Below are 8,181 nucleotides of genomic sequence, written 5' to 3' on the forward strand. Positions count from 1 at the left end.
GATTAACCCAAGAAGAGGAATACCCGTTTGAGGGGCTGATAGACCCGGAGAGGTCTCAGGGCTTTAAAACACAGGGAATCTAAATCAAACATTTAATTTGCTTTGCCAAACAAATTAGTTTTTTCTCCTATTGTGTCACAGCACTCACAGAAATAGAGACCTGTGATGAAGGGCAAGTCCTTCAGGGTTTTTGGTTAAAAGCATTTGCGCTTCTTACCTATCGCCACCTAAATTACAAGTATTTTTCGGTTAAAAGTCCGAAAGCTAAGGATTTCATGGTTCTAAGAACTAATGTCTGAGACAGACTCCTCTATGGAGGTCTTTTAAGGGGCAGACTAGGCAGACTTTTTTTTTATTATTAAAGACTAGGTTCATTTAAAATAATTAAATCATTAAATTCATTCACACACACACACAGGCGCTGTCTGCTAAAATACAGCTCCCCACCAACATAATTTTCATCCTACATCAAAACCTCCCCAGCCCCTGTGGAGCCTAGGTCGAGACACTGAGTTCAGAGGTATTCTGTCTCTGGGGAATAAAAGAAAATGGGAACTCTTATTATTGCCACACTTTTTTTTAGTTACGATGATTCTGTGCTACTGTTCTCAGAAGGGCTCTAAAAGGGTTGTTTTTTCCCCCCCTCCTTGGATAGCAGAAGATTTTTGATTATGAGGAGAGGAGATGTCAAGAGCCCTGATGTCTGGTCTCTGGAGGACAAAGTGGTTGGAATGAGCACACCTAGCCTCGGACTAAGCGAAAGAATTTATGCAAGTCCATCTGAGGAAGATCTGCTTGTCCTGGTGGTGCTCCATCCCGGGACAAAGACAACTAGCACTTTCAAAATCTCATCTTCATCCTAGATTTTTAGTGTCTGGGTTTAAAGGTGAAGTCAATAGTGAGCAATCAGCAACAAAGTGTGTTCAGTAAGACCACAAATAGGAGTCCCGCGCCCTCGCGCGTTGGAGTTCCCTCTAGAAATACAAATACAGTCCCTAAATCCTTTGACCTTACTTCAGTGCGGGAATCCGCTCGCCAGTTCCTGGGTGAAGAAGGTCAAGGTGTACTGATGGACTGTGCCCGCCTCTTCTGAGGATTGTACCAAGACATTATTGGCCAGCATTTCTGGCCACTGCCCTAACCATTGCCAAATTCTTAAAGTAGCTAAGAAGTTCATAACCATTCCTGAGTCCCGTGTCCAAGATCTGGACTTGGACAATCTGCCTTTGCTGGAGCGAGAGACATTATTTATTTGTTTCTTTTTATTATTTTTACTATTATTGATATTTTCTCTTTCTCAGGTCTTTATCACCCCAGAGCTGTTTGATCCTAGGTGTAACGGGGTCTTATCTCTCTCTTCCTCTGTAAGGAATACCTTGTCAAAGCGCCATCTATAGGGGAAATATTGCTTCGTGTCAAAGTTGGGAAGGACCTGGGAACAGAAGAAATCTTTGGTACATCTCCTTTCTACCTTTTAAAGTTTCTGCCTCTGCCTAAGAATCTCTTTTTCCCTCAGTTTTTTTTATAGGGGCCTAACCTATCTCCTAAATTCTCTGAATCACAAATTAATCCATTTCTAAAATCCTGAGCCTGCCCTGGATGTGACTGTCCTTTAATACCTCCTGGTCAGAGCCTTTTTATAGATTCTGAATACTGCCAAATTACAAAATTTAAAACATGCTTGGAGTAAAGCAGGAAAGAACTCAGGTCTACTGATTTAAAAGATCTTCATATCTGCTCCCTGCCCATTTGGAGCCACCACAAAAATGAACCAAAATTTCCCCAGACTCCATTCCCACTATTTAGTGCTTAGTACAGCACCTGGTACATTGTGAGCATTTAACAAATGCTTGCTCTCTCTCCTTCTCTCTCTCCCTCTCTTTCTCTCTCCTAGAAGAGATCTAGATTGGGGCTTAATGAGGGGGACTCAAAACCATCACTCAGGACTGGCTTTAAGAAACCAAAGAGGGGCAGCTAGGTGGCGCAGTGGATAAAGCACTGGCCCTGAAGTAAGGAGGACCTGAGTTCAAATCCGGCCTCAGACCAAACACTTGACACTAGCTGTGTGACCCTGGGCAAGTCACTTAACCCCAATTGCCTAAAAAAAAAAGGAAAAAAAATATAAAAAAAAAAGAAATCAAAAGAGGGTGTCTAGAGTCTCCCTCACCCCAAAGGTCTCACAGTCTGGGCAATGGAAACACTGAAACCTTAGATGGATGGAGGTGAGGTAAGGATAGGAAACCACAGAAGATACCCTCACATCTTGAGGTGGTCTCCCCGGGGAAAGGTGAAAGATTGTTTCTCATTCCTCACTCCTGGGTTTAAGATCCCATCTGAGTTCTTAAGTCTACTATGAAGCTCTCTGTTATAAACCTCTGCATTAAGCCCTCCCTTCTCTCCTCAACTGAAGCTGACTCTTCTATTCATCAGCCAGTTCTTCTGAATCTTCCAAGTTGGAGGCAGGGTGCCAAAGAAGAGGTTGGGGAAAATCAGGGGTTATTTGCTTATAACAATTATTTCTCACTCATTTTTCATTAAAATTCTAAGTATCAATTTCCCTCAGCTTTCCCTATACACTTCACACCCTGTCCAATGAAGGGATAAAAGACAGGATCCACTTCCTTCATTATTATTATTTTGTTCTTTCTTAAAGAGGGTTAAAGTAGGAACTGACAGAGGAGGATCAGAGAAGCAATAACATTAAAATGGATAATTAACACATCTGTCAAGGTGGGGGTGTCTTCGTCTAGGCTGCTCAGGTCTCAGAGAGCATTGATCCTTACATCTTGGAACAATGCCTTCCCCTTATACCAATGTGCAATAGGAGATGGATTTAATTCCTTTTTTTTAAAGGGAGTTTAGGGAGCATTGAAGGGGCACAGATGGAGAAGTAAGAGAATTTAACCTCTGCACCTTTATTTTCCTAGGCCAAAAGATTTTTTTCTGGGGTGTATCTTCTGAAAAACTCCAGGTTGGGAAGATAGTATAGATAGAAGAGATCAGAGTCACCCCCAGCTAAGTTCCCAAGAAACTAGCTTTGTCCGGTGGAGGTGTTGAGTCTCCAGCTAAAACTGGAAACTTTTAAGGTCCCAAGGCCATTCTAAACTCCAATTTTCAGGTCTCACAAGCCAGATCTAGTCTGGTAAATTATTCCTTGGGTCATCCCCAGGGTCACAAAAGGCCTCTCTTTGTCAGAAAGAATTTATCTAGTTTTGGCAGATTAACAAGATTTTTCCAGTCTCTTCTAGCAAGCACTGCATGGGGTCTCTAGGGGACTTTTGTTGTTAGATTTTTTTATCCCTCTTGCAAGCAAGCAATATTGTGTTTTTTACAAGTAGCTCCCAGTAGTTACAGGCCTCTTCATTGTGTCAGTTTCTACTCTTTCTGAGCCTGTACAGGGAGTAGTAACTAACAACTAGTTGGTCTTGGGCTTTTCTTGAAGCTTTGAAGGAGAGGAACATGATACTGAGATACTGAGTTATTGTACACAAACTCTCAGGGTGCCTATGAGGCTTGAAGGCACAATGTAAGTATCAGGGGAGGCAGCACAGTAAATTGAAAGACAAAATAGTTCTGGAGTTAGAGGACCTGCATTCAGGTCTTATGTCTTGGTCAAGTCACTTAAATTCCCTGGGCTGAAGTTTCTTCTCCAGTAAAATGAGGGAGTTTGACTAGATGAGGTCTTAGAATCCTATGATCTTACTATTACAGGAAATAGGGAATTCTGCGTGATGCTGGGATGTGTGGAAATGAAAAATATTATAGCAATGCAACGTGCTGTAATCAAAAGGGAACAATTAAGATAATTTTTTTCTAATCAGAAAAGGTGGGGAAGAGAAAGGAAGGATATGAATATGCAGGACAAAACAGTTTCACCCACAATAATCAACCTTCTGTCTGAAATAATAAGGAAAAAAAATCAATTGGCTTCAAAAAACACACATTTCCATGTGTAGTATCTAAAGGATATTTTTTTCAAAGCTTCTTAGGAAGACCCTAAAAGGTTTTGTCTTTTTGATGTAGTACAAGCTCTTCTACCCTCAATGAAAATAAATAGGTTTGTTTATGCTTAAAAATAAATTTATAAACACACTTGCAAATTAGCAAATGAATCACACAAGCTTATTTAAAGCTGTAATTTTGATAATCCAAATTTTTCTTCAAATGTTACACATTTTAATTTTTGTTAATAAATATGCCTGAGGAAGAAAACATAGAAGAGGAGAATGAAGCTCCTTGATAAAGGATGAATGTCAGGAATGGAAGCAGGGTGTTCTCCAAGGAGAGATAAAACTTTGAAACATTTTGGTGCAGCCATAACCTTTGATATTGTCTTCTCATTCTTAGATCCATTCATTTAATAAAAGACTTTAATTTTCCTTTGGATAATTAACTATTCATTTGCATTTTATAAGTTATTGACCAGAAAGTTCATTTAATAAGCTTCAGAAGTGAGGTAAGTTATCTTCCTTCCACCACACACACACACACACACACACACACACACACACACATTCCATAAAGGATCATAGACTTCTAACTAAATCTATGCAACTATTGTTGTAATTGTTTTGCTTGTTTCAATTCTGCTCCTGGACAGACCAGTTGTCTGGTTATCTGGTGCTTTAGTTCCCATTTATCCTAAAGCATAGCTCCAGTGGAGTGGCCCTTTGCTGTAGCCACCTCTTAGAAGGTGGATAAAGCAAAGGTCTAGACCACAAGGGACCATTAAAAGTCCCCTGACACCTTTCTGGAGAACTAGAGTTGTTGTGTCTAATGTTCTGGCCAACTGACAACTGAGGTTCTGCCTACATAAATTCCTCTAACAGCTTTTATTGGCTATGAAACTTATATTCAATTCCTGTCCCAAACAATTATGTTCCACTGCAATGCCCTGCCTGCTGCACGGTTCAGTCCTCCAGGAGAAACTACCTTTCAGTGGCAAGAGAAATAATTACCCTATTTAAATGTAAAAACCTACAATAATGCCACTTTAAGGCTAAAAATTTCAACCCTTGAAACTCAGGAAATGGCAACATTAGACTTTTCCATGTCTTTGCTTCTATTGCATATTAAATGGTACACTTACAAGCCTAACCTATGATCCAAAATACAACATATGTTCAGTGTCATTATGTTTTATGTGAGAAAACTATGGTATTGCTTGACTTAGATTTTTGATTTCTAACCTTGATGCTTTATTTCACTTGACTTCAGAGCTTAATTATTTGGAGGATGGCTGTGCAGTGTAACTACATACATTTAAAGTTACTGGAAAACAAATTGGTTTAAAGTTAAAGGAAAAAATGTAAAAATCCAAGAACAATTTCTTATCTGCCAAGACATTCAATCTGTGACTAACAGAGAACAATGAAGGGCTGCTAAGTCTTCATTCAAAACTAACTACACATTTCTCACCTTTACGCAGCCTAGAGCACCTTGAAAAGACTTAATCTGAATTTATTCAATGTTTTTCTTATTAACTTAAGTTGCCTATTTCTCAATTGTTTTAAAACTTAGAATCAAGCAAATATTTTTCCTCCATTACAAGGTATCAGACCCTAGAAATCCACAGCATTTAAAATTCATTTAAAATATTTGGAATTTATCTATAAGCTAACATAACCAGTATAAACAGTGTGAACTCCCCGCTCCATCCCTCACTCATCAAATTTTCTTTTTGTCTTTTTTTTTAATTAAACAACTTACTTATTAATTTTGTTTTCAACATTCACTTCCATAAGATTTTGAGTTTCAAATTTTCTCTCCCACTTCCCTCCTCCCCAAGAAGGTGTGCAATCTGATAATAGTTTCTACATATACATTACTAGTAAGCATATTTTCATATTAGTCATGATGTAAAGAAGAATTAGAACCAATGAGAATAACCACGAGAAAGAAGAATCAAAACAAAACAACAAAAGAAAAGGAGAGCAAATAGTATGCTTCCATCTCATTCAGATATCATAGTTCTTTCTCTGCATGTGAATAGCTTTTTCCATTGCCTTATCAAATTTTAATATAGACTTTACCTATTCTATGAAAAGACTTTAGCTCCCAAACATTTTCCAAATTTACTTCATTTTTCTCAAGGATTTTCTTGTGTCAAAGGAAATGAAGAAAACATATCAGAATACAGAGGGTTAAATATGAATATGTGGAAATGCTACCATATATATATACCTTTAATTTTAACATGTAACTGCTAGGGCACTTGAGGATCTTTCAAGATAAAAGGAATTATATTAATGCAGAGTATTATTACTATTAGAGGAAAATTAGTCTCATCAGGGAACATACACCCTTGGGGTAAAATACACATTAAATTTTAAAAAAAGGAATGTATAAGTTACAATTGGATGGTGCTGACTTATACTGTATTTTTTTTTCTTTAGGATTTCTTGTGTCAATAGAAATGATGAAGGCAGAACTCTTTTGTCTGTACATGCCACCAGAACTTCGAGGTGCAGGTTTTGATTTCACAATCTTACCACCCAACTGTACACAGAAAGCTTCAAATACAATTAAGTTGAAGACATACTGGAATCATCCCAGAAAGCAAATATGTATATAATTTGAACAAACAATCCTTTCTCATGAACACAGAATGCACAGAGCAGAATATAAAAAGAGGAGGAAGAGTATCAGTATGATTTGTCACCTTAAAAAAAAAGACAAGATTACATTTGGATAGTTATAAAATTGCTTTCACAAAGATGGAGGACATGGCCACAACTGTTCTATGAGTTATCTTTAAGGCATTTGAAATTACTGTCATAATTATCTTCTGACTTTCCATTGTCAACAATCAGGTAAAGATGGTGCTTAATAACAGTGAATGTAGGTCAGTAACACGTGTGATATATGAAACTGGAAGAGAATGGAATGATACACACAGAAAGTTCAAATTGTTGTTTTCTGGCAATTAATTCTATTGAAAATGAACTGAGGGGCAGCTAGGTGGTGCAGTGGATAGAGCACCGGCCCTGAAGACAGGAGGACCTGAGTTCAAATCCAGCCTCAGACCAAACACTTGACACTTACTAGTTGTGTGACCCTGGGCAAGTCACTTAACCCCAATTGTCTAAAAAAAAAATGAACTGAAAGAATTAAGAGGAAGATGGGTATGGATTTAGTACACAAATCTTATTTTAAAAGAAACAATTTTATGTTTCATTTTACAGCTAGGCATTTTACAGTCTAGGCATTTAAAGAACACACCTAAAGGAACTACAGGTACTTTCACACTGTTTTCCACGCCAATCCACCTCCCTTTTTTATTACTGCATAGATAATCCATACATTTTATAGAAGTTATATCAATAAGCAATTTCATTAAATTAAGTTGTAAGGATGGTTAATCTCATCCTCTTTAACATCTACCCTATGATATTGAAGGTTTTTAAAACTGTCCTAGAGGGGCAGCTAGGTGGTGTAGTTGATAGAACACTGGCCCTGAAGTCAGGAGCACCAGAGTTCAAATCCAGCCTCAGACCAAACACTTGACACTTACTAGTTGTGTGACCCTGCACAAGTCACTTAACCCCAATTGCCTAAAAATAAAAAATAAAAAAAAATTGTCCTAGAATCAAAAAGTTATCCTCAGTTAGAATAACCTCCACATCCTCAGAGAAACTCTGATCAACACATGGTTTGTGTGTGTGTGTGTGTGTGTGTGTGTGTGTGTGTGTTTGCCTGTTTGTGCTTTGTGCTCTAATGCTTATGGATTCTTCTCTTACTCTACTTCTTAGAAGACCATGAGCAGGGACATTTGTACCTTTAGGTAATTAGGTCATTAGTGCGTTACATTAATACAATTATATATAAAATGCTATCTATTTTGCTGCAAGAAACATCCAATATAAAATTAGAAAAAGACTTGAGCACTGAGGAGAATTTGGTTCTTTGATGATTATAACAACTTAGAGTTTTACCAACTCCCTTCCTTTAATGTGATACAACATGATACAACATTTATCTCTTTAAATAAGATAGAAAGAAAAAGCAACATTTTGCACACAACTTTGTTAAAATGATCTTTTCTCATTAAAATCTCATGTCATCCTTTGATAGATTTTAAAGTATAACAGGACATTTGCTTAATAAGAATTTGAACAAGTTTATAAACCAATTAAACTTTAAATTGCTAAGAATATGTATGCTCTAATTTCTCTCGAAATT

This window comes from Vombatus ursinus, unplaced genomic scaffold (genome assembly GCF_900497805.2).
Source record: "Vombatus ursinus unplaced genomic scaffold, bare-nosed wombat genome assembly UNPS02015406.1, whole genome shotgun sequence".
In the NCBI taxonomy this organism is placed as follows: domain Eukaryota; kingdom Metazoa; phylum Chordata; class Mammalia; order Diprotodontia; family Vombatidae; genus Vombatus; species Vombatus ursinus.